We start from the raw sequence: 27,749 nt of genomic DNA, 5'->3' as shown, positions 1-27,749 counted from the left end.
TAATGTGATCTTGAGGGTCTTTAGAAGAACGCCATAAAGCCCATGCTTTGTTTCTAAGGGTAATTTTGAGTTTAGACTCTATAGAAAGCCATGGTGCAGTTTTTGCCTTGGTTCTCTTTGAACGAACAGGTGCATGCAAATCAAGGATCTCAAGGAATTTGTTGTTAAAGTATGCTTCCTCTAAGGGGAGGTGTTTTAGAATAGACCAATTACATGAGTTTAGTTCTTGTTGGAACTTGGCAGGGTCAAAGTTTTTATTGTTTCTAACCTTTCTGAGTAAGGGTTGTTGGGAATTAATGGTTTTGTGCTTAATTACATATGTGAGAAGGTGATCGCTTAGGCCATTAAGGAGGGTACCAGAGGTGTACAGTTGGGGGTGACTGTTTATGAGTACCCAGTCAAGTATACTTTCTTTTTGGTTGGGTTTACCTATCCTGGTAGGGGTGGATATGATTTGTGTAAATGCATGCAGGTTAATATGGGTGGTTAGGGATTCTAAGGAACAGGTGCCCCAGTCTATGTTAAAGTCTCCAAGTAGTAGGGTTTCTTGGGAGTAGTGACATGATAACCAGTGCAAGATATCTTCAAATGTAGATATATTGTTACCTGGGGGAATGTACATACAGATGATATTAATGCATTTATTTTTATTAAGTTGCAATTTGGTGGCAAGAATCTCAGAGTTATTAATCTGAGGAGGTTGTATTACATCTATGGTGACATTCAACTCAGATTTATAGAGTACAGCTACCCCACCCCCCTTCCTCGAAGCATGATCCAGCCTGTGTATGTTGTACCCAGGTGGTAACACTTCATTGTCTTTAGTGTTAGGTTTTAACTAGGTTTCAGATAAACAGAGAATCTCAGGGGAGTGGACATCCAGAAGTGCATGCAATTCATGTACCTTGTTATTAATGCTTCTAATATTGAGATGACAGACTAGGAGAGAGTTAGTTGGCCTATAAATTGTAGGTTTGTAGCTTAGATTAAAAGTAGAGGGGGTATGTGTAGCTGAAGTGAGTGGGCCAGGGTTGGGGTGAATATCACCACCAAGTATTAGGTTGAGTCTATACTTGGTGATGAACTTCAGGAATTTGTTTATTAGTTTGTGGTAATGTTTGGATCTAGAGCCAATGTGCCTGGGGTTGAGATGTTGATAGACTGAACAAGATGTTGGATAGGATCCGGGACTGTAAGTATGGTTGAAGGTGGAAGGATTTACAGCTGGGGTGATAGTATGGCCTTTTGGACCTGAAATCCCGTAAGAAACTGGTTTTCATACAAGGTAAGGAGGTATGGTGTGAACAAGAGGGGTGTGAACAAGAGGGGTAGTAAAAAGGAGTATATCATTATATGTGATTCAGCTAGTGAGTGAAGGAACTGTTTTACCTGGTGATGCAACACCAGAAGATAGAGTGGTGAGGTAAAGGTACTGGAAGGGGGGATGGGAGAATGCCAGATGAAATCTAATAGGTGCTATTAAATGTAGGTAGTAGAATAGGGGTGGGTGGAATTATCCCAGATGAAAGCAGATAGGATCTAGAAAGTGGGGGAGTGGCTATAGTACTATAAATTTAGAGGTACTGGGGCAGGAGGGAATTGGGGCAGGAGGGAGCAAGAGAACCCGAGCGTAGCGAGGGTGAACGTAGCGGGGCTATTGCAGTTTACAAGGTTTCCTAAGGTGTCCTAAAGCTATAAAGTAAGTATTACAGCTCTAATGTAAGAGTCAATTTACTGCAGTTACAGGGGAAGGAGGCAACCACTCAAGTAAAAACAAAGAGCCCTATGGCTGACCAATATGGTGACCTGCTTAATTACAAAGCACTGTAAGTGAAAGTTTAACAAATGCTTTTTGTGTAACCTATTCTGTTTAAATGTTGAAAACAACTGATTGCAGTCCTGTAGACACCGTTTTGTAGGGAACTGTAGAGTTCAGCTAGGAAAAGAGAAAAGCAGAAATTCTAGGATAAGCATGAAGACAACAACAGGCAGTTATTATATAATAATGCATTCAGAAAGGTTTGTTCTATTACACAAAATTTAAATATATGCCCACCATTCAACTCAATATGTCTGTACAAGGCATTAGTTTTTTTCTTTAACCTTATGTCTGACAAATGCTCTATAATTCGGTCTCTAAGGGCTCTACTGGTTTTACCAACGTAATATGCTGGACATTGACCACATTGTGCCAAATACACCACATTTTTGGTGTAACAGTCAAAATGTCCACTTAGCCTAATAGCAACACCAGCCACATTGAACTTGGAATTTGTAGGCAATACCAGATGACACACACTACATCTACCACATTTAAAATTTCCAATATGCCTACCAGTTGAATTACAAGCACTACCACCCCTCTCTAATAATTGCTTAAATAATTTTGCCTTCCTAAATATGCATTTAGGAAGGCTACCCAGCTTTTCCCATACCAAATTATCAAGTCTAAGTAACTTCCAATTATTGAAAACTATATCCCTAAAGTAAGGTGCATCAAACGAATATGTGGTAATGAAATAAATACCATATTCCTGGCCCCCCTTATCAGCATTGTTCACAGCTACTTTACTGGGTCCAAGTTGGATATCGACCATAGCAGCACTATCATCCATAGGGTATGGATCACTATGAAGTATAGTCAGACATGGCACCTGCAATTATGACCATGTGGGTGCTATCCCTGATCCAGGTATCAATCCATTGTGTGAAATATGTGTCCATATTGACGCTGGTGAGCCTATGCATAATGGCCCAGTGGGTTATTGTGTTGAAGGGTTTTGCAAGGTTCAGGTAGGCTGTGTGGACAGCCATCCCTATGTTGATGGACCTGTTAGCCATTTAAAGAATACAAACAGGTTCAAGAGGCAAGATCTGCCCACAACAATGCTGAAATGTGTAGGACACAGTGTCTGTAGGTTCCCGATGTCTATGTGTATGAGTCCTATGACAATATGCTCCATAGCTTTGCAGAACAGGCTACATAGGCTTATAGGGCAATATTGTCTGTGGTCCGTTGTGGCACCAACTCTGTGGAGTGGGACCACTGTCACAGTACGCCATTCCTTGGGTACATATCCTGTGGTAACTCCGATATTAAACAGTGATGGAATGCGAGGGTTGCGTTTGTCATGATGCTCGTGTAGGATGCAGGCTGTGACACCATCTGGTCACATTGAAACTGTGATGTATGCTGTGGAGAGGGCAGCACTCACCTGTTACTGTGTGGTGTCAGGGAGGTTATACTCTGTTGGGATGGATAGTTGCTCCTTAGGGGGAATGGGTGGGAGACATCTGCACTGAACCTGTTTGCCAGGATGTAGGCAATGCCAGTGAGTTCAGGGTAGGTTTAGTCAGTATGCAGTAACTCACAGCATATCAGTGAGTGTCCACCCAGGTTCCTGACATAACTGAAGAAGGCCGTGTGATAGTCCTAAGTGTCTGTTGCAATTGTCTGGTAGAAGCGGCCCTTAGAAAAGTCCATGAGTGATTGTAGCTGTCTGCTAGTACAGATCACAGATGCCTTCCCAGTCTGGGATTGTGCTCTATCATGTTGTAGCTTCCTCCTGACATTGTACAGCTTATTAATGGCTGGGGTCTACCAGACAGGTCCCCTGCCATTGTAGTAGTGGGTCCTGTTGTTATTTGGGATAGCACAATCCATGCAGTCCACTAGGTGTCCATAGAATGTGTATGTAAAGGATGCAGCAGTGTGAGCCATATATGCTACTGTCCCAGGATCTCTGAAGGATACCACCTTGCTTCGGTGAAGTGAGATGTTGGCTCATGAGAAGTTCACCAAGATTACCCAGGATGGGTGTGTGGAGGGTATATTTATGTCCTGTGAGATACATGTATGTTCTGACCTTACCAATGAGGGTATATTGCTGGTGTGGAACATAGAGTCCCCATGTTGGTGATGATCAGGTCCAATATGTATTCCCCCTTGTGGCTGTGCTGACTGGTTGTGCCATAGCATATGAGTCCACAAATTGCAGCGACTGTTGGGTGAGGGTATCGGGGCCTGAGTAGTATCCCCAGTCAATATTTGTGCATATGAAGTCACACAATATAATGGTGTTTGTGGAGAACGTCATATTCTCCATATTTCCCACGAAAGCCGAGTGTGCTTCCTGAGTTTGTGAGTGTGTTCTGTAGCAGACAACAAACTGAAAGGCAGTATTGCACAATGGTAGTTGTATATCTATGGTCTGTGATGCTTTGTGCAGTGCCACTAACCTGGAGGTGTGTGTATCTGTGATGTATATGGATACTCCCCCTAGTTGTGTTGTCTGTTCCAAGTCCTGTTGTCAGACAGTATGGTATGAAACATAACCTGGTAGTGCTGGTGTGCATAAGCGAGCCTGAACCAGGTGTCTGTCAGTGCACAGATATTGCTATCCTCCATACTAAGGAGAGTCTTGAGTGGCCACAATATGAGGTTAACACAACTGTTGTTGAGCAGCATTACCCTTAGTTTCATTTAACCTGTAATGTCTATGGAGGTGGGTTTGTCTTCTGAGCCCTGCTTAGAAAAGGCACTATGGTGGTAGCAAGAGCCATAGCCAGCATTCCAAAGTCCAAGGGTGACAGGTGCAAGCTGTCCATAGTGAAGCTACGTGGCATGTTGAGCATGTCACCATATGCTGACAGACACTGTATCCCCTATGAATGAAACAAATGTGTCAGGCAACTGTTAAATGTGATATGTGTGTCCGTATACTGTGACATCATAATTGGTGGGTGTAAGATGCTAGACAAGGTCAGGGTCATACTGGCCTGGTCTACATGATCAGAGTGTTCCTCCATGTATCATGTCATGTGGTCCAGGGAGTAACTTCTGAGGTTATACACACCAGCATGGACAATGATGGTGCCAGTCTTGTACTTGCTTTGGAGTGACCTAACTGCCTGTGTTATGCGGCAGATCCTGGCACCCAACAGACAGCCCAAAGTGACTATTCCCTTGTTAGGGCTGGTGAGTGGTACGTCAGTGTGTCTGACAATAAGTGTTGCCTATTACAAATGTATTAGGTGTGTTGTTTAGCCCGAAGGGCAGTGACTGTGTGGCACACTGACATTGTGAACATTGTGAACATTGTGATATGTGGGTATTGTAGTGGGGTAGCAGGTGTGTGTGTGTCTGCTTTGGAGGCCTCTGCTGCTTAGGTAGAGTACATTTACAGCATCCGAGTATGTCTATGTGTGCTAATGTGGTTTGAGTGCTGTTGCTAGAGGATATGTGAGACTGATATGTGGTGTGTGTGGTTACCTTCACCACCTGATAGACTGTGCCAGTCATGAGTCAAGAGAGTTCAGCTCCCTGTATGTCTATATAGGTGCATCTCACACATATATCCGAGTTTGTCGGGAGGAGGAGAGGGTTGTCTCTGTACATGAGGCAGATGTGACATTGTGTCAATATCACAATATCCACCAGCTGGACTGAAGAGTACACACAAAATCGACCTCTGGACATGCCAGGATATTATCATGACATACTCTGTAGCCTGATCACAAAGGATCAGTAGGGTGTTAAGCGTGTAAAAGAGTATAACAGGGATTAGTGCTCATGTTCGTTGGTGTTTTGTAAAGAGTAGCTGAGAAGGAGTCCAGACTGAATCATGACACCTCCTTCAGCTATGTCATAAATATCAATGTACACCCATATATGTCCTGAGTCAGGGCCAACTGTACCTGAGTGACAATGCCGACATCATGACAGACAGGCCCATATGTGCATACCCATCCCCCACTGACAATAGTCCACATCAACATACCAGGAGATATCACATGTAGAATGGATGAGCAGCTACCACCACTGCCAAAAGCATGGCAGCAGGTGGAATACATTGATTCCCAATATGTGTCATGCACAAACTACAGAACAAACAGATCATGCACCTGAACAGTCAGCTGAGCCTCACCCCCTACACAGGATGTGGAACCGTTGAATGTGTCACAGCTACATATGGCACTCCCCACAAGTGTTGGTGCACAACACACCATGGGAAGTTAAGTCCAGTACACCTATGAGGTCTCATCTGCAAGGTCATGGAGTCCATCATGGTTGCAGTCATAAACAGAGCTATTGGAAGCTGACATACACACAACCCTACCAACTGTGGTATGTTCATGTGCGGATCATGGTTCCCAAACATGCTAGACTGTTTGCAAGGCAGCCACCCAGGACATACATCAATGAACACATGTACACATGTGTCACGTAGATTTTGAATAGCCCTTTATCAACATCCCAGACACGTATAGTATCCACAAAACCAACAAGCTGTGCATAAATATGTGTTGACATATGACGGAATGTCAATGTGTCCACAGATAGATCACACAAGATAAGGATTCTAAGGACTTGTTCAAGCTGTTGACACCTGCTGACCCACATGGACCATTCCTGGAATGGCATAAAACAAAGTGTACACACATCACCATGTCCAGTTTGATGATGTCATCATCCTATACATACAGCAGGAGAAGGGAAACCAACCGGTAAAGCAAATAGTGCGCTGTGTTAATGCGTTTCTCTCCAGTATCATAACATAGTTAGGTAGGGGTTTGAATCCTGCAAACAGTGTGTGTGTGTGTGGGGGGGTGTATGTGTGCAATTGTCTTTGAAAGGAGTGTCCTTTTTGGAGACTGTGAAAACACACTAAAAGAGGTACATTCCTCTTTGGAAAGTCTGATGATGTCACCATCCTACAAATACAGCATGAGAAGAGAAACCAGCCAGTAAAGCAAATAGCATGCCATGTTAATGCATCTCTCTCTAGTATCATAACATAGTTAGGTAGGGGTTTAAATCCTGCAAACAGTGTGTGTGTGGGGAGGTGTGCAATTGTCTTTGAAAGAAGTGTCCTTTTTGGAGACTGTGAAAACACACTAAAAGAGGTACATTCCTCTTTGGAAAGTCTGATGATGTCACCATCCTACAAATACAGCAGGAGAAAAAAAAAACAGCCAATAAAGCAAATAGCGCGCAGTGTTAATGCGTCTCTCTCTAGTATCATAACATAGATAGGTAGGGGTTTGAATCCTGCAAATGCTGACTGTGTGTTGCACTCTTGGTCAATGCGGTGTGGGTTTTGCATTTTACCATGGTATGACATAGTATTATGACAACAGTAAGTGCATTGCACACATCAGGTATCTGCGTGGCAAATATATATGTGTACATGTCCCCTCAATCAGTACATAGGTGTGAAGCCTGCATACTACATGAATACATTTGTTTCCATTGACAGGTTGTGCCGCTGCTTCTCACATTGTAGGTCAAATATGTATGTATGTGACATGGCCATCCACTGTTGTGTTCTGTGGCCAAGGTCATCTGTGGCACACACACCCATGACAGTTACTTAAGAGTAGTGTGAGTGAGGGTATATGCCTGGGGTATATGTCAGACATGGTCATACACAACAAAGTCTGCCAAGAATGGACAGTCTTTATAGGTGTATGACTACCTTGTGGATATGCATTCAGGCCTCTAATATCTTATGTGATACATCTTGAGACTCCACAATACCTATGGATATGTGGATATCAAGGGACACATGACATAACATGGGTCTGTATGTACACAATGGTACCCAACATACATGTTGAGGGCTACCACCTGTGTGGTACTGATGGGATAGTATGTATAGTACATGAGGATGACTATGCCATAGTCAGCTTACTGCTATACAGCATGTATCAGACAACAGGTATCTGTCTGTATGATATCCTTGTGTAGGATATGCATCCCATCCAGGGAATGCATTGTAGGCCAATCCATGCATTCCCAGATTTGGATGGGCACATCCCTAGTGTGTCTGCATGTACCTAAGGGGGCTATATGACACACAGGTGTGGTCTCAGTAATGGGTGGCGGTCATTACCACTGGTTAGTGTTATAGTGTAGCACCGGAAGGATCCAATTGATGCTGTGTTCCCTACTACTGTGTGTCATTTGTCAGGGCATTATCCAATGATTGCTTATAGTCATGCTGTTGAGGTTGTGTATACTACCAGACCGCAAATCATTGACAGATATTAATGGTATCACCCACAGCATAGTGTCAACCCATGTCATACACACGTCTACCCATGTTAGTACATAACTGTAGTAGAATGCATACTGGCCATTGAAAGATGCTATGAGATGTTAACAATGTGTACAACAGGGTATGCCACATGTCCCATGTGCCCACTATGCATGTACATCCAGACAGTGCGCACCCACCATGTTCACAGATGTACACTTGCTAATCTGTACTGCACACATCACACATGCACTGTCCACTCACTAACACATGCTGGCAACAGATCACACATCAGCCAAGTGGCACATGGGTGGATAATACATATTCAGACCTAACAGTGGTGTAAACAATGCTACATTGACAATCAGAGCTTTGATGCATAATGTCTGCTCAGATATACCTACAAGGATGTAGTTACACTTCCTTGTTGACAACTTGCTATAATTGCTACACTGCTATAGTGTCACCCTGTGGATCAGCACCATGTTAGCCTGTTCCTCCGTCAATAATGCAGATGACAGGAGGCGGCACAGGTATCATCATATGCACAAGGCGTTTTGTTGTTTGCCAGAGCCTGACATTGACGCATCCAATCAACATGTCTGTGTGTGTGTGTGTTTGTGTGTGTGTGTGTGTGTGTGTGTGTGTGTGTGTGTGTGTGTGTGTGTGTGTGTGTGTGTGTGTGTGTGAGGGACAACAGTACAGCATGGGCCAATGTTGATGTAATGTGGGTGTGTATGTGTGAGCCCTAGTTGTTTGCTTAATGTGTGTGTGTCTGCATGCACACAGCTCCACCATGTGGCTGCCATATATGGTGGTTTGAGGGACAGCCACATACTGTACCTGCTAGGCTGTACAGATCACTGTTTCCGGCCACGGACACAGTACCTGTGCCTGGCAGGGGTGCTACGGACAGTATCGGGTACCAACCCTGACTGGGTACTGTCATCAGAGGTAGAGGCATGATGACTGGACCCATGTCCCTGCTGGGACTGGCCAGAGCCATGTGCGCGTGGTCTACTGGGATGGTCAATGGACAGGCCAGCACCAGCATTGCTGGGGCTGGTATTGCCACTATGGGAGCGGCTGTGAACTGTGGGCCGTCTGCGACCACTGCCAGCTGTTGCTGTTTCTGGCATGCGTCCGCATCGACGTTGCAACTGTCCCACATGGTCCTGGCTCAAGGAAGACATGTTGTGGAGGGCATCTATTGTCTCCCCCCAATGTCTATCAATGACCTCGGTGTAAGTCCGGATGGCACCGGCAAGGTCACGGATGTTGTCATTGATAGCGGTGTAATGTGCCCTCTGCACCCTAAGTCCCTGCGTGCCTGAGCCTGCATTACAGCCCGGAACATAGTGGTCGTCGTAAGACCTGTGAGGGCACGCCTGCCAGGGGCAATATGACCAGTGGTGCTCCCCCGAGAACCCCTGGACCTCTGCCTATGCGGTACCATTCTGGGTCTACGGTTATGGCTGCTGTGAGGGGAAGCAAGTGCCATGGGTACCACACTCTCCTGGTCAATGCCAACTGTATGCTGTCCCTCGCCTATGGCCATTGGTGGTGAGGGATGTAATGGCAGTATGAGTGTGCGCATAGATGGGGTTGAACTCTGTGTACTGTCGATTGGTGGACCAACGACAGACCCTGTCAAATCTCCCTGTGCCACAATACATGTGTCATCATCACCACTATCCGTGGCAGTGGCTTCAGGTCACCTGCTGGTTTCGCCAACCCCTAACTCAGCACCTGTGAGAGGAAGACAGGAAACACACTTTACAGTCTGCACATGCACACATGCACACATGAACACATGCACACATGAACACATGAACACATGCACACATGCACAGATGCACACATGAACACATGCACACATGCACGCATGAACACATGAACACATGCACACATGCACACATGAACACATGCATACAGGAACACAGGAACACATGCACACTCCTCACTACAGCAGATACACACACACAACAGCAATCCAAAACATACTCAATAGTGGTTGAAGGTGGGTGACAGTATCACAAGGCAAACAGTAGCATCACACGTGTCAGCATGCAGAATAAGTGTTGAACAAGTCCATGCAGTGTGAGTGTAGACAGCCATAGTTTATGTCAGTGTACATGGCTGTGGTGCATGTGTGTACATGTTCAGTGATTGCCTACACCCTGGAACACAATGTGTACAAGGACACGACATTTCTGTGCAAGTATTATAAGCTCTGCAATGTTCTGTGCACCATCACTCACAGGTATACATACCATGTCTGCATGTGTTATCTGTGTGTCACATGGATTTCCATGTCTGATTACAGTGTCTGTGTCTGTAGCAGATAATTGTGGATACAGGTGTAGCACATGCATGCTATGTACATACATGGGATGAGTGGTGCATGTGTACGTGATGGAATACCAATCCTGGACATGGCCATTGTAACTGTATGGGGTGTAGTACCACTAGCCATCGTCATCATGCATCATGTGGTCACTCAAGGCCACTAAAGTGTGCTAGACCACCGCCTAGCATGCTGTACCTGAACCGCAGTGCTGTGGCTAAGTTCACGATTACACAGCCATGTTGCACAAGGGTGTAAGGTGCCCAATAGGGAGCATTGCCTAACATGACTGTGTTATGTGTTGAAGAGTGTTGCACAGCCCCATGCTAGGCCCCTACCCCTCAGGTATAATATGTGTGGTGTGTGGATGATATGTGGGATACTGAAGTGTGGCCTGGCAGTGGGTGTACAGTTACAACATGTGTAGAATGTTGATGTGTACTGTGTATGACAAACATGTTATGTTGTGTACATGTGTGTCAACTATGCCTATCCAATGTGCAGTACAGTGTTGCCACATTTGTGTCTGATGCTCTGTGCATTGCATGTGATTGAGGCAGCTACTGACTTTACTGAGATGTTTAACGTCTCACAGCAAACATGCACAGCATGCATTATGCGTAGGTGTGTTATGTGTACATGGCCTACACCTCACCTATGACATGCACATTTCAATACCAACTTTAAAGTGTTAACACACTCACCAGCATGTGTCATCTGCCCTACTGTCACACCAGAGGGACCTACAAGAATATGACGCAGTTTGTCAGTGGCCACAACTGTGGCTTTGCTACTGTGAGTGTGCTAAACTACAGTAGAACAACAGGCATAGGTGTACAGATACTATTCACAATATCAGTATTGCACAGAATAGGCAACACAACTGCTAAACACAGTACACATCTCACATATGCATAATCTAGCAATACAGGTAACAGTAGTCTACAGCTAGGGCATGTTACCTGCACGCTCCATGTCACCATGCTGGGTGGCTCCTGCCTCCATGATGACACATGTGTGATGTTATTGCTGCTGTAGGCCAGGAGCCACCACACTTAGGAGCAGTTCCTCCACTCTGGTGAGGGGGGATGTATGGCCACCCCACCACCTGTGGCAAGCTGTTGTCTATGGATATCAGACGCACGCTGCTGGACATGTCTAATTAAATCATTGCAGTGATGGCGTACCTGCTCATATGTTCGGTAATGCATTTATTATGTCATTTACCCGACGAACAAGATCTTGCCACAGTGCAGTACGCTCCTGCTGGTGCCGGCTGGCCCTGGGAAACAGCAGGGTATAGTGCTGAACCAGGCTGTGGTGGATTTCCTGTTCCTCTGGAGCTGTGTAGGAGGAATTCCTTTGATGAGCCATTAGCCTGGAAGACAAGTAAACGATATGTGTGAGCAAGTCATGTGGCACACTTAATATTATACAGTACAGATATCAGTTAACTGCCATATATAGCATCTGTTCGTCTGTCAGAGGATACACACATTCAATACCACATATCAGTGCTCAGCCCACAACTGGCTGACAGTGCCTGCCACACTCCATATAACAAACCAGTATACACCTGTACTCGGCACAGTGTTTGGGATCCAATGCACAGCCTTGCCACAGGGTACATATCAAGCTAATGCATGAAGAAATATGTCATCCATTGCAATGTATGTGAAGTACAGTTACAGTATAACCAGTAACCCACCCTAGTCGTTGATGCCATACCCCTACCTAACATATGTGCACAGTTGTTAATATAGCTGGCATACTGCTGTAACAGAGTATACATGTTGCTAGGTACACACGCAAACCCTGCAACACACATGTGATTGCGGACATGGTACAGGCATCATTACACACACATCAGACATTCATACAACACACAAATGTATGCTGACACAGATGAGCATTTCCTGTGCACCTTACAGTACTGTGTGCCCCTACTTACAGATACCTATGCCTGAGGTATGTAACCTGTGCAGACTACAGGAAACACACAAGACAGTTTTACCAGGGAATGTGAACATACACCATACTGTGCTGTCCATATATATCTGTATATATCTATATATCTCTCTATATATATATCTATATATGTATATATCTATATAGCTATATATATCTATATATGTATATATCTATATATCTACATATCTATATATCTATATATCTATATATATATCATGTATATGTACAGCAATGGATGTTTACAAGTATGTGTATATATCAATATATATATATATATATATGTATATATATATATATATATATATATATATATATATATATATATGTATATATACACATACATATATATATATATATATATATATATATATATATATATATATATATATATATATATATATATATATATATATATATACATATATATATATATATATATATATATATATATATATATATATATATACACACACACACATATATATACGATATATATATATGAGACATACAATTATGTAATAATATTGCACAGTGTTGTGCAGAATGCATTTCGCTGTCCTCACATCATATAGCTGTAGCAGACCTCACTGGCTGTAACTCTGTCCCACAGCATTTAACCACCACATGACATATACCTGCATTGCTTGCTGTTTTCAATGCCACACACTACAACCTACATAGATATGTGCACATAGCAACCTTCAAATACATATATATGTCCAGCCTTCACTAACAGTTGCAGTATGTCCCTTGCCCTATGCACATCTGCATATACATATAGATACGGACCGCTACCACATATGGAGGGTTCAGAGTATGTAGAGTACCCTTCAGACACATAATTCAGATGCCAGCAAATACATCTCTGTTACATACCTTACCTTTGTATTTCTCACCTCTGTCTGTTGTACCTGTTGACGTTTTTTTTTTTTTTTTTTTTTTGTTGGTTGGTGTCTCCAACTGCCTCTGTTTGTTTTTGTTTTGTTTGGTTGGTGTCTCCAACTGCCTCTGTTTGTTTTTGTTTTGTTTGGTTGGTGTCTCCAACTGCCTCTGTTTGTTTTATTTTTTTTTAGTTGGTGTCTCCAACTGCCTCTGTTTTTTTTTTTTATTCTGGTTGGTGTCTCCAACTGCCTCTGTTTGTTTGTTTGTCTGTCTGTCTGTCTCTCTCTCTCTCTCTCTCTCTCCAGTTGCTGCAATAATATTATTGCATTTGTGGACAGCAAGTACAGGCTGCTTTTGTAGGTATCTGCACATGTGCATGTGATGGCCTCTGCACCAATTGGTGCCCACCATTTAGTAATTGCATGCAGCCGGCTGTGTGGTAATTGCAGTTCTCACTGTGATTTCAGGACACTGCTATAAAATGATAGGTTAGGTAGGCATAGGCCTTTCAGTTTAGCAAGGTGGGGACCATGCTTGTTTGCTGTGGACACTGTTGTGTCAGTCAGAATGTTGGTATATGTCTCATATCTGAGGCTGGGTTGTAGCCAGTGAAATGAATGTTGTACTGAAACCTGATTGTTGCTTTTTCCAGTACATTCTTCTCAGTGTGTAAGTTTACTCAAACCTCCTAATTCTAACACTGGATACATGGGAGTATGTACTTTTTTTGGGATTAGGGAATTAACTGGCATGCAACAGTAGTTATTGCAATGTATTCCTATGGCTTTCCTATTTTCCCTTTACATTCACTCCTTGTAATGCATGTTATATGTCTTTATTGCAATGTATTCCTATGGCTTTCCTATTTTCCCTTTACATTCACTCCTTGTAATGCATGTTATATTTCTTTACTGAAATGTATTCCTATGGCTTTCCTATTTTCCCTTTACATTCGCTCCTTGTAATGCATGTTATATTTCTTTATTGCAATGTATTCCTATGGCTTTCCTATTTTCCCTTTACATTCACTCCTTGTAATGCATGTTATATTTCTTTCAGCACCAATGTATTGTATATCTGCTGTGGCTTAGTGTTACATGATGCAGACTGGTGAGTCCAAGGTGTGGGGTTTGAGACTGATAGGGGTATTTTATTTTGCTGCTGAGCAGTACAAGGGCCTTGTCATACAGAGTGACTAAGGCACTTTTAAGCAGTTGTAAGCGGGTTTGTGCGGGTTGGCGCAACGCTTAGCGATGCTAAGCTAAGCTTAGCTTAGCTTATTTTATGTTAGCAATACTAAGCTGAGCTTGGTGTAGCTTATCATATCTTAGCAATGCTAAGCTAAGAGCACACATGAGCACACTGGTGCAAACCCGCTTACTACTGTTTACAAGTGCTCACTCCCGCTAATCCCCATGCTCATTTCTTTGACAGAAAAGTAAATGGGGAGATAGGAATGTGGTGACAAAGGGTGCACAAAGAGGGGAAGACAGTAGGGTAACCAGCTCGGGATGTACATGATGGGTGTGGAGAAGGTCCATAGCTGCCCATTTCTTTACCAGCAACAGTTGTGCATATGCAATACATTAGGTGGGATATTTGAAACCTTACACCCCTGAGAGAGGGGTGAGGATAACTAAGTATGTTGTACTACCAGTTATGAATATCAGGCACATGCACTGTTTGTGAACTGCTATACTGTCATTAGTACATTACTCACTTCTGAACAGTTTGTGGTTTGTTTGTGTTGACATTAGCACAGTCTGCTCAGGACAACTGGACATATTTCTGTACTGTGTATGCCTACCTACACCCTTGGTTGTGCCTGACTACATGGGTATATAGTACCTTTGGGTAGGGCTGTTATGTTTATCTTACTGAACATGCAGAGTTGCTGTGTACCTGTAAGTCTATGAAGGTTTGTAGTCTGTCTGAGTAGCTCCCACCTGTGGACATATCCAGATGGTAGACAGAGGTCAGCCTAGTATTCTTTGACTGTGCACCACAGCAGTCTTTTCAGCACCTGAACAATGGCATTGTCATAGGTGGTTGCTAGCAGTACATGGCTACATCCTTTGATATTTCTGTGTTGTACTTCTACATAAAGGCATGCTTGTGGGATTCATTCTACAGCTATTTGCAGAGTGTGTAAACGCAGACAAGCTGATATGCCTGTGTGTTTCTGACTCTTCCAGGCCTCAGATACTCTTGTGTATATATTTGAGCAGCCTCAGGGAAAGGTACATATAATTGGGTTACACCTGTGATATAGTTCAGACATTTTGCAGTTCAGACTTTGGGGGATTCAGAGCATATGTATTACTACACATTTTCTGATGTGCAAGCGGTGTCTACTCTCACTTATAGACATTTGTCATTCAATGAGATTCAACACTTGTCTGCCTACTGTTAGTACATTTCACAGGGAGTCAGAGGGGCACAGCTAACATTTGTTTACAAATCAGGGTCATCACTGTAGATCAGTCACTGTTGGGAGGTCTGGCCTGTGATCTATGCAAATATGCCAGTGTTTATCCTGCTCTGATACTGTTTGGGGTTTGTAAGCTGCTACTGTAACCTTATTCCCTACTAGCATGGCTGATTCTCTTTTCAGAGTCATGTCATGCAATTCCACAACACCTGCTGGTTAAGGCCCACAGAACAAGATTTGTGTTATGCCATTCCTATTTTCCCTTTGCATTCACTCATGGTAATGCATGATATATTGCTTTCAGCACTGAATTATTGTATATCTGCTGTGGTGTAGTGGTACTTCATGCAGACTGCTGTGTCCAAGGTCCCGGGTTCGAGACTGACAAGGATTTTTTATTTTGCTGCTGAGCAGCACAAGGGCCTTGTCATACAGAGTGACTAAGGCACTTTTAAGCAGTTGCAAGCGGGTTTGCGCATCGCTTAGCGATGCTTAGCTAAGCGCACACAAGCTCACACTCGCGCACCCCCCCCCGCTAACTACTGCTTAAAAGTGCTCACTCCCGCTAACCCCCACGCTAATTTCTTTTAAAGAAAAGAAAATGGGGAGACAGGAAAGTGGTGAAAACAGGGGCACAAAGAGGGAAAGACAGTAGGGAAACCAGCTCAGGATGTGCAGGATGGGTGTAGGGAAGGTCCATAGCTGCCCATTTCTTTACCAGCAACAGCTGTGCATATGTATGAAATTTGGTGTGAAATTTGAAACCTTCCACCCCTGAGAGAGGGGTGAGGACAACAAAATATGTTGTACTGTCAATTAGAATTATCAGTTTACATGTCCAGTGAACATGTGTGCGAATTGGGCAGCTATGTAGGGGGCAGAATTTTTTTGTGGGAACAGATTTCCCTTTTTTTAATTTTTTTTTCAGGTGAGAGTGGAATGTGAGGTAGAGGAAGTAGATATATTTGGGGAGGTATACAGACAAGACAAACAAGACGCATACAGGGGCGGAGTTTGACACATGGGGTGGGTGAACACAATTGACGGGGAAGGATGTTTGGAAATCGCAAGCCCATGAGCCCACAGATGGTAACAGTGGAACTGAGATCCCCACCGATGGGCAGTCACCACTGCACCTTCACAGCCCCGAGGGTGGCTGTGCTGGGGGCTGAGTAGGACGGGCAGGCTCACCCGAGAGATGCGCCACTTTCACCTCAAGCTGGCATAGGGGATCAGCAACTGAACGCTGGATCTCCCTACGCACCACAGCCGGGACCCTTCGAAGGGTGACGGGTGGCCCTTCTCCACCCACGCTTGCATGGGGGGATGAGCCCCATCCCCTGCAGCACTTCCACCCGAAGGTGGCACAGGACCAACAGAGGAGGGGAGCCCGGGCTGGGCACCGGAGCTGCTGGTGCCAGGTGCACTCGCCAACTGAGGAGGGACAGGTGGGTCCGCTGGGACCGGCCTTCCCATACGTTCTGTGATTAGGTGTGTTTAATTACAACATAAACAACAGCATTCCAGATTAGTTGTAACAGCATGCAGTAATATTCCCATTAACCCAACACACCAGGGTTCCAACAGTTGAAAAGCAAGCATAACACATGCATATATTGAATGACAGTGGATATTCTGACAGCATGCAGGGATGTTTGGTAGCAACAGGCCACCATAAACATGGTGTTTGAACAGGGCACATGCATCAACATCAATGCAAATATTTATAAAACAATAGAACATATGTCCCAACAAATATTTAAGGTTACACATACCCATTGAGGTGTGGAATTGCATGGTTTATGCACATATGGTAGGGTGTAGAAAAAAACCTCAGTTAACATCTTATAATGACCTTTTAGTCTACACTACATTCCCAGTGACTGCAGTTGTATATCCCCTACCTGTATTATTACACTTGCCACCATACATTAGGTTGTGTCATGGGTTTGGCTAGTTCAATATATGCCTGACCCATATCTGACATACTAACTGTCCAGGATTCAGGTGTTACTGCTACATATTTTTTGTTTGCATTTATATTTCTTTATCTACATATCTGGGATGTTTTCACATGACATTTTCACTTCGATTTGTACAGAACCCTGCATTTCTTAACACACACTCACATTTCTGATGAATAATTACATGCTACATGTGTGCCAGGTTTACTTATTCATGCCAGCCAGTAACTGACTATTGTGGACTGTATATATGTTTCACAGCTACTAGCACTTCCATCACCCTCTTTATATGGGGCTGCATAACTCTGGGTTGCCAGCACATTTTCAAACCGTACTGTTTGTATAATGCAAGGGTACTACAACAGTTTAGACTCTGTGACACAGACACACTCTGGGTTTTAGACCTTTATTAATGACATTGCACACTTTTCCACAGGCTCACTCCTTTATTTGTTTTAACGGTGTTTATGGCAGACATGTTCATGACATATTATACCTTTATTAATAGGTTAGAGCAATCTTTTTTCAGGCTCACTCACTTATGTTACATGACAGTGCCTGCAAAGATATTATTCCAGACATATGTTACCTTTCTTAATGGGTTACTACACTATTTTTCTGCGTCTCTGACATTTTTATCTGGCAGTACATGCAGAGGACTTATTCAAGCAATTCTATGGCTGTTTTATTGGACTACAACACATTCTTTCATGCTCTCAAAACATATTTTATATAAGAATACATGCAGAATAATCACTAACCTGCCTGGTGGCACAACCTTAGCAGCCTATCAGCATAGGCTTGCTGATTCATAACATGGTCACCTGCAGCTGTTAAGTAAATGAAGGGATATTGAAACATACCTATCCGTTATACATACTCCATTATCAGTTCTTACATACTGCATTCCATGTCTACATACTCAGTTGTGGGACATCTTGCATCCCACAGGCCTCCTGTATCCACTGGTTCAGGCGGTCCTGCTTTCATCTCTTCAGGTCTGCATCGTGGTGACGGACCTGCTCACCAGTCCAGGGAATGCCTGTGGCACTGGTGAGGTCACGAGCTAACCGGTTCCAAGCCTCTGCCTTGTACTCCATCCTTTGGAACTGGCCCTGCAGGAGTCTTGACTCGTGATGGTGGACAAGGAGCCAAACCATGTATTTGGACTCCTCGATGCCCCAAAGTTGCGCTTGGAAGCGTGAACCCTCTCCTACACCTGCCATTCTGACTGCAAATGTGTGCTGCAATCAGTTATGGCGAGTATTCCCATCTATGGAGCTTAAATATGCCGCATTTCCCGCACTTTTTTGCAATTGGCCTTTTTGTAAACTTCGCAGCTGACTGCAGACCTGCTTAGTAATGGTTAAACTACCATTCGTAAGTATATGAATGTTAATAGTGGCTGCTTCCCCTATGTTGTCAGGGCTTAGTTGTTCTGTACTTTGATTATGATGCACAGGGTCCTGAGTTCGAACCTTGTCATTTTTTTATTTTATTACTGTCTAGACAGGCTAGGAGGTGTGGCTGCGTTTAAGCAACTTAGCTCTACGTTGCTCCCCAGTGCCCTACAGTGCCCTGGTTGGCACGGCGCACACGTCCACGCAAACACATTGCTCTGGGTAAGCGCTATTAAACTATGGGCAACTCTGTTTAGCTGAGTAAAGCGCTATTAAACTATGGGCAACTCTATTTAGCTGGGTAAAGTGCTATTAAACTATAGGCAACTCTGTTTAGCTGGGTAAAGTGCTATTAAACTATGGGCAACTCTGTTTAGCTGGATAAAGTGCTATTAAGCTATGGGCACCTCTGTTTAGCTGTGTAAAACGTTGCTTAACACCAGGCTATCTGGGTCCTTTAAAAATATATATTTTGTTCACTGATACATTGGCCATGTCACTGCTTTTAATAAGATTTTAATCATATATGTCTGGTATTATTTCAAATACTGATTTAAAACATAAATAAGAAGGGGAGTGGTGGGACTCCAACCATGAATGCCTTCTCTTTGTGCATACGCTCTACCATTACGCTATTGCAATTTGGTGTGATTTGCATAAACATTCTTTCTTATGCTCTTCCATGTCAGAATTGCTAACTCTAGCTAAGCAATGGGCACACCCGCACACACACGTGCAAATACGGGCAGCTATATCGTGGATTTAAAAGAATATATATAATTATTTACTTTATATAAGTGTGATGGGGGTTTACAGTGTCAGGGAGTGTGGTGTTGGGTGCAAGTACATTTGAGCGAACTCGCTCTTGTGTGTTGACATTTTTCTTTTTATAACCTTGCAGGGGCGTGCACATTTAGACTGCTTGGCAGTCGGACACACCCCCTGCTTTCCTACTCAGTCCGTGTAAGAGTTACGGTTGAGTCAGCGTGCCCTCATGAATATTCATGGCACGCTGACGTCAAACCATTCAACTGCAGCCTCCGAGTAAGACTTATTAAGTCTTACACCATATTTTTTGCATCATCGGGTGTTGGGTCTGCATTTAGATAATTTTTACTTATGCACTATATCCTTTGTTCCACAGATAATATATAGACATGATATGGATGCACATGTTTATGATTTGCCAGGTCAAACGTTCGGTCCGGTCATTAGAAAGTACTGTTTGAGTGAGCTTACATGTTTTAAAGGTTTTTATTAAGTTATATTTTGATATTAGATATGGTAGTTTTTGGTGATGCACTCAAGCATATACTTGATTGTTACATCTGATCGCTTATGTGTTATTTTTTAGTGAGATATTAATATCTCCTTAGGTTGCTATGACAACCTGACACACCATGTTTTATGTACCCATACAGGAGGGTACAGGAGGTTAGTTTCACAATTATGAAGCAGCAGCCATTAAGAATACATCACTGAATGTGGGATCCTTTTAAGTTTTTTTTAGTCAGTAGTAGTTATTACTATGTGAATTAGTTTTCAGTCATTCATGTATATATATTCGTTATATTTTTCAATATGTTTTATGAGCTGTGCACATGCAGCAATGTTTTGTTTAGTTAATTAGTCAGTGGTTATATGATTTAGGCTTGACCAATGTGGGATAAAACGTAAAACTAGTTATTATATGTTAAAAGTTTCTGTGTTATATTTATACTAACCAATGTAATAAATTAAATTAAATAAAAATATTAAAGTAAAAAATATATATATTTACAATGAAAAATTAGCAGTATTATTATTGAATAATTGATCAAATAATAACATAATGATAAAGTACTTACTAGAATATATTTGGGGTCAAACAGTCTGGGGTCAAATAGTCCGGGGTCGAACTGTCCACTAAAAAAATCACATAATCAATACATATAAATTTATACATGAAATTGTATAGAAATGCATTGGGGTCGAACCGTCCGGGGGTGAACAGTCCGGGGTCAAATAGTCCTGCTTCCCTGTCAGTCTGTGAATGTCATACAGGCATAGTTAAAACATGGTCTAGGTGTCCCTAACTGTTCCTGACATGCTGTGGCTAGGTCACTGTGTACTCCACACCTGAATCTCATTGCCTAATAGCTATGGCTAGCATACCTGGTGACCCCCTGCAACAGGACAGCAGGTTATAGGCAGCAGTAGTGGGGGGACACAGGCTCTGCCTCAGCAACAGTGTGCACATATTGAGCATGCAGTGTAAGGGAATGAATACAATACGAGATATTAATGTACCATTACTGTGTTCTGAGGGGTCTGACATGTCACAGACACATTCCCCACAGTCTGGTATAACCATTATATATTGTCCCACTGGTTCCCAGGCATCCACATTTGTCTGGCAGGGGGTCCACATATATCAGGCACATGAACACATCCCGCAAGCATATGTGTTATGCAGTTGTCAGACACCTACGAGAAGGAAACCCTGCACTACATTTGCACTGCTCTCAGTTATTGTGTAGCACACGTTGTTGGAATGTCCACATACACTTGTAGTACCAGTCACGTATTTGTCAGATGGTGGCTGTATGCCATGGTACTGTAACATTGCCCAAAGGGGACACACTACAGTAGATGGCAGTGATGAGTGTGGACACATAACAACATGGTCTGTCACAGCACGCAGGCTATAACTGGTATACCTAGGATCATACGAGGTTACGAGGCTATGGGCCCTGATCCCCCATAAGCCTAGCCCAGATGTCAGCCCCTGTGTATGCAAAGCAGAACCTGATGCCCCAGTCCAACAGGGACACATTTGGTATTCCATGGGTGTATGTGCTGTTAACCATCCAGTTATCCAGGTTCCGCTTGCAAAGGCATAAATAGCTACCCTTCCTGATGTGGAAATGGTATCCATTTCACAGCAGGGTGAGTGTGTGGGACACACATCTGAGCTGCCAACAAGCCCAGTTGATGTCACACACCAGGTTGAGGGCGTGTGTGTGGGTTAATATACTGGAGCTTCAGTTGCACTTGTGCAGCAGTCCCAACAATGTGGAGTCTGTGAGTGCCTTGTATGTCAGGCATAGATCACCTCTGAGGAGTATGTATGAAACTGGGTAGAGGGATGGGCTTATAGTCTATGTGTGAATGGTAGATATTTGAAGCCCTGGTATTCCCTGATGGGGAACCTCTGTGATGTCCCCAGCTGCTGCATGTACTATGTGAGGTGAATGAAAAACGGGGCTTTATACTCAATAATGGGCCTTATTGGAGAGGATACAGGGATGTTATGACCTCATGTCCCTGGATGAGATACCCTTATGTATGAGGTGGGCCATGTAGAAGGTTTACTTTACAACAGAATCAACATGGTAGTGAAATGTCATGTTGCCATTAACCTGTTTGTACAGAACCCTCACTACTGATTGCGTGCCTAGGATGTTGTTAGTATTGTGATAATATGTGGGGACATCAGTCTCCCCAAAGGGGTTGACACTGCATTTCCTGGTATGCAACCTGAGGCCATGTTTCTGGTACAGTCATGTGCCTACATGAGACCCTCCTATGCAGGTGTCCACATCACTAGAGAATCCTGTGACAGCACACAGCATGCAGTCATCTGCAAACATGGTCGCCCATATCCCAATGGCTGTGCCCTGCACCTCAGAAGTGTCCATCACCCATAACAGAGGCCCAAACACAGAACATCATGCGGTGCCACTAGTTGTGGATCAACCACTTGAGGTGGATTCTCCTATTTTGATTAGGTGGGTCATTTCAGCGCACCAGTGTGCCACCCCTCTGGTAACATATGGTGTGATGCATACTTGGGAGTGTATATCTGTTATGGCCAAGTGGGGTATACTGTCAAAATCTTTGTCCAGGTCAAGGTAGGGAGTGTGCACTCTCACCCCACCTCCATGGCTTTGGTGACTGTGTCAAAGAGTTTAACCGAGTGTAACAGACACGATCCCTTCCTTGACGAAGCCTAACTATACGTGATGGAGTGTGTGGAGGTTGCTAATGTCCTTGTTAATGAGGTTCACTATAAACTGTGCTGTGGCCTTACAGATCAGCCTAGTTAGGCTGATGGGTGTATAATGTGACAGATTGGTGGACGCTCCACCTTAGTGTTAATGGATGACAGTGGTTGTCCTTCACATGGCTGGGACAAAGGTGGTAATCATACCTCCTTTGAATACAGTGCCTTATAGTGTTGCGAGGTCATGCTTGGGGTCATGTAGGATGCATCCTGTTATGTGATAGGCTCCCATGGTGGCTGTATACCATGACTTTCACAAGGCAGTGGTGACCTGTTCCCTACATATAGATGAAGAGGGTATGTACTGGGGACATCCTGATGTACTGATGGGGAGACAGGGGATAAAGCCTACACTGACTCTGTCAGGCATTAAGTATGCTAGACCTACAGCACTGGTATAGCTGGTGTCCTTGTCCACCACAAGTGAGCAGATTCAGGTGCTTCCTGTGATGTTGCAGACATATGTGTAGAAGGGGAGAGAATTGTCTGTAGTGGATGTCGACAATGTGGGCTTTGTGTTTACTGTGCAGGTTTCCAGGAGTGATCTCATTCGCTTGTTCATGCTAAGGAGACAATGGTCCAAAATGGGCACCTGCTCCTACTTTGTCTCAGATGGCAGTATGTCATCCCTGTTATAGACACTATTTCTTGCAGATGCTCACCAGACAGGTGTACGTATCCTTACAGAGGATGATGTAGTCCTGTCGAGTATACTTGACTCCATGCATCTAATCAAATGCACGTATAGCACTTGTGTGTATGTGTGGATATTGATGCCAGTTCCTACAGAGGGGTTGGCGGCTGTAAAGCTTTGTATACCACCCCACAGGAGGCTGTATTCCATGTTGGAGGTGTATGTATGTCTGACCCTAGCTAGATGGGTATTGTGGAAGATGGTGACTGGAAACATGACCACATGATGGTTGCTTTGCCACAGGGGATGACACTGTAGGTATGCTGCAGTGGTAACCCACTTTGTGTAATATCAACTCCAACACACCTTCACCTCATATGGGGGTAGTCCCTAGCTGCACTGAGGTGTTTGTAATTCCAGTGTTGATGGCTCTATGGCCATTTATGTGCTGGCATGGATATGCTTTCCAGTGTATATTTGGGTCACTCAAATAACCCAGAATCAGGGTACAGACCCAAATCATAATACAGTTGATGAGGTCCATATAGGTCGAATGGACTTCATGGTCACATGTGGTGGCCAGTAGCTAGCAACGATTTGAATAGGTGTGTTGGCAATGGTGAATTGCCACTGCAGTGTCCCCTGTGCATCTTACTGCCTGTACATCGTGGAGGTGTGTATGTGTCTCATATATAGTGAAACTCCATGTCCAGTGGCATTACTGCCCACACATTTGGGTCTGACTGTATGATAGCATGGTTGACCAGGTAAGGCTAGGGTGCTCTCTGCAGCTTTGAACCATGTGTCTGTGACTGCAGAGATGTCAGCATTTCCCATGGTTAAGAATGCTTGCACTCAGGGCAGAGTCATGTACAGACTCTTAGCATTTAGCAGCATGGCCTTCAGTGTGTGCTGTACTGACAGTTGCATGTTGGTAGTGATAACCTCACCACTTTTCCTAATGAAGGCAATATTGGGGTGGTGAGAACCATTGCGAAATGCATGAAAGTCAATTGAGACAGATGGAGGCCACCTCTAGCAAAACATTGTGGTCTGTTAACCATATCATCCCAGACTCTCTGGTACTGGAACCCCCTGGAATATCACAAGATAACAGGTCACATGTTAAGGTCAATCATTCCCTGATTATATTGCAGCATTAGTCTGAGTGACAGCGGAATGCTGCATAAGGCTAGGGACATACTTGCCTGGGACACATAATCAGCGTGCTCACTCATGTCTCACTGCATATAGTCCAGGGAGGTACATCTCAGGTTAGGCACGCCAGCATGGACTGTGACAGACTAATAGTACCTGTTGGTGAGAGACAGCAGTGCATATGCGATATGGTGGATTCTGTTACCTGACACACAAGTAACTGTGACCATCCACATATACAGCCTGGTGAGAGGCACATCAGTGTGTCTCACAATGGAGTCTCCTGTGTGTAATATGTTTGATATGTGGTGACACCTTCATGGCTGTGAGACAAAGGTGTGTGGCTATTATGTGCTGTGTAGGGCTGTGGGATTCAAGTGTGGCTTTGCCTAAGAGGTCTCCATTGTTTGTGGATGTGTATGTTGAGGATCTCTGCATGTGTGTGTGTGTGTGTGTGTGTGTGTGTGTGTGTGTGTGTGTGTGTGTGTGTGTGTGCGTGTGTGTGCGTGCGTGTGTGTGTGTTGTGTAGGTGTGGGTGGTGTGTGAGGTGTCCTGATTGTGTCAAAATCCTGTTCAGGGACATATATGTGGGCTTGACAGGGAGAGAGCATGGACTGAAGGTTCCTAATGTCATTGCATCTCTCACATGGTGTGTTCCTTGGTGATGTTTGTAGATGGTTGTCCATCCGTGTACATGAGGCAGGTGCTACACTGTGCCAGGATGCCCATATCAACCAGATTAGCAGCGGAAACTGTAGGCATTATTTAGCCATATATTCCAGAATCTAATGGAGGAAGGCCAGGGAGACCTAAGGGGTGGGCCTACAGCCCAAGTGCTTACTACAACAGTAGGAGGCTAACACCACTGCATACAATGTAGGCAGGCTATGAGCAAGCAGTAATAGGTGCAACAGGAAAATGCATTTGAATACCTTATAGGACATGCAGCAAGTAGCAGGAAACATCAAGATCATTAGGGCAATGCATGATGTATTGCCACTATTTTGCAGATAGCCACATACATACTGTGGTGATAGATGGTGGTTGTATAATGTGGGAGTCAGTGGTGGATAGTGCTGGCAAATGTGGATGTGCAGGGTGTGTACATAATGGTGAGCAATATATGTGGTCCTGTGATGTGATCCCCTGTTCATGTCTTTCAGGAGGGATGTACCACTGCAGGAATCCACCTTTCTCAGAAGCAGAGACTGATGCCATAATTGATGACTTGATACTCCATCATCAGGTCCTGTTGTCAAGGAGTCACCATAACCAGCAAGAATACACTGCACTGTGAGCAAACCTCATGGCATCAGTTAATCACGTGGACCAGCACGACAGGAGCTATGAGCAGGTCCAACACAGGGCCACTGAAATGATACATCACGCACACCAAATGGCCACAGCTGTGGCCAGGGACCTTGCTGGCACCAGTGGAGGGCCTGCTACACAACAACCACTCTCGGCCACAAAGGAGTTCCTGGCAAACCTGGGTTCAGCCACCAGTTCACAAGAATCAATCATATCATATGTTGTGGAGGTGGGTGGCACAGCTTCCACACCTGAGGAGTGCACAGGTAAGTCTCCAGTTGTCATCACATTAATACTGTAGCATTCATAGTTGCAGCCTCTGCATACCTGTGCACATATGTCAGGTTAATCTGAATTAATGGGGGAGGTTTGTAATGCACACGTGCACACATATTGAGAATGTCAGCAATGTGGTTAGTATCACAGTTTGTACTATACATGTTGATATATGCACATATTCTCCTGTACTAATGCCACATTTGTGTCTACTGACAATACCCTCCCTGCCAAATCCATAGGTACCACTGGTGTGCCTGGGGTCCAACAGTCTGTAGTCGATGAGTGTGGAACTATTTTGTTATGGCTCACCTATACCCTAGACATGTTAAGGGCTGCCAGTTTGCTGTGGACACAACTGGTAAGCTTAGCCATATTGCAATATGTGCATGTTCACTTGTGGAGGGGTGCATTGCAGTGCATTAGATCGGTAATCACAGTAGCATATTTGCAGGAGCTGTAACATATTCACACATATTTTTGTGAAGGTATAGGCAGTCTGTTATAAAGGGGTGCATTACTATTGTGGAAATGGGTGCACCGTGTTGTTGGTGAAGGTCCATCACATACACTTACATGTCACTTATCTCACAGGTGTATAGTACGAGCAACATTAACTGGATGTAACAGCACTGAATGTTGTTAAGAGCTTGTCTTGTGTATGTCTGTTGTTGTCTGCTAGTGTGTTGTGCATGGCATCAGACATAAGGTGCCTGTCTAATGCATTTGTGACACATCACCTGTATGTGTGTGTGTGTGTGTGTGTGTGTGTGTGTGTGTGTGTGTGTGTGTGTGTGTGTGTGTGTATGTGGATCAGCAGACATTATAGTTCAGGAATTAATGTAGTCATGTTGTCTTCCCCCTCACAGGTGACCATGGGGGTTGGAGTGTGTCCCCTTCACAACCTGATGTCAGTGTCTTATCGGACTGTGATGATGATGGTGGCCAAAGTGAGGCATAGGTGGGGTTGTTGGGGGCTGAATCTGTCCCATTGTTTGACATCCCACTACTTCCCCAATGTCTCCACATGCAGTCAGTATGCCCACACATACCTAGTCCCCAGCAGCCACAGATACAGGACATTCAGAGGGTAATGGCATCGAACAGGAGTACATGGTAACTATGGCATTTCTGACTGTAGACACTAGCCATAACCATAGAGCTGGAGAGGTCCCACACAGGCCAATTGACAGGGGTGCTCGAAGGAGGACTGCTGCCCATCCAGCACCTGTCAGAGGTGTCACAGCACGTGTCACCCGATGCATGTTTCAATTCATCATGGAGAAACAGG

The sequence above is a fragment of the Protopterus annectens genome, chromosome 10.part0 (genome assembly GCF_019279795.1).
Source record: "Protopterus annectens isolate FY-2018-M chromosome 10.part0, PAN1.0, whole genome shotgun sequence".
Classification (NCBI taxonomy): domain Eukaryota; kingdom Metazoa; phylum Chordata; order Ceratodontiformes; family Protopteridae; genus Protopterus; species Protopterus annectens.
The sequence above is the reverse complement of the archived record's forward strand: the minus strand, read 5'-3'. Positions refer to the sequence as shown.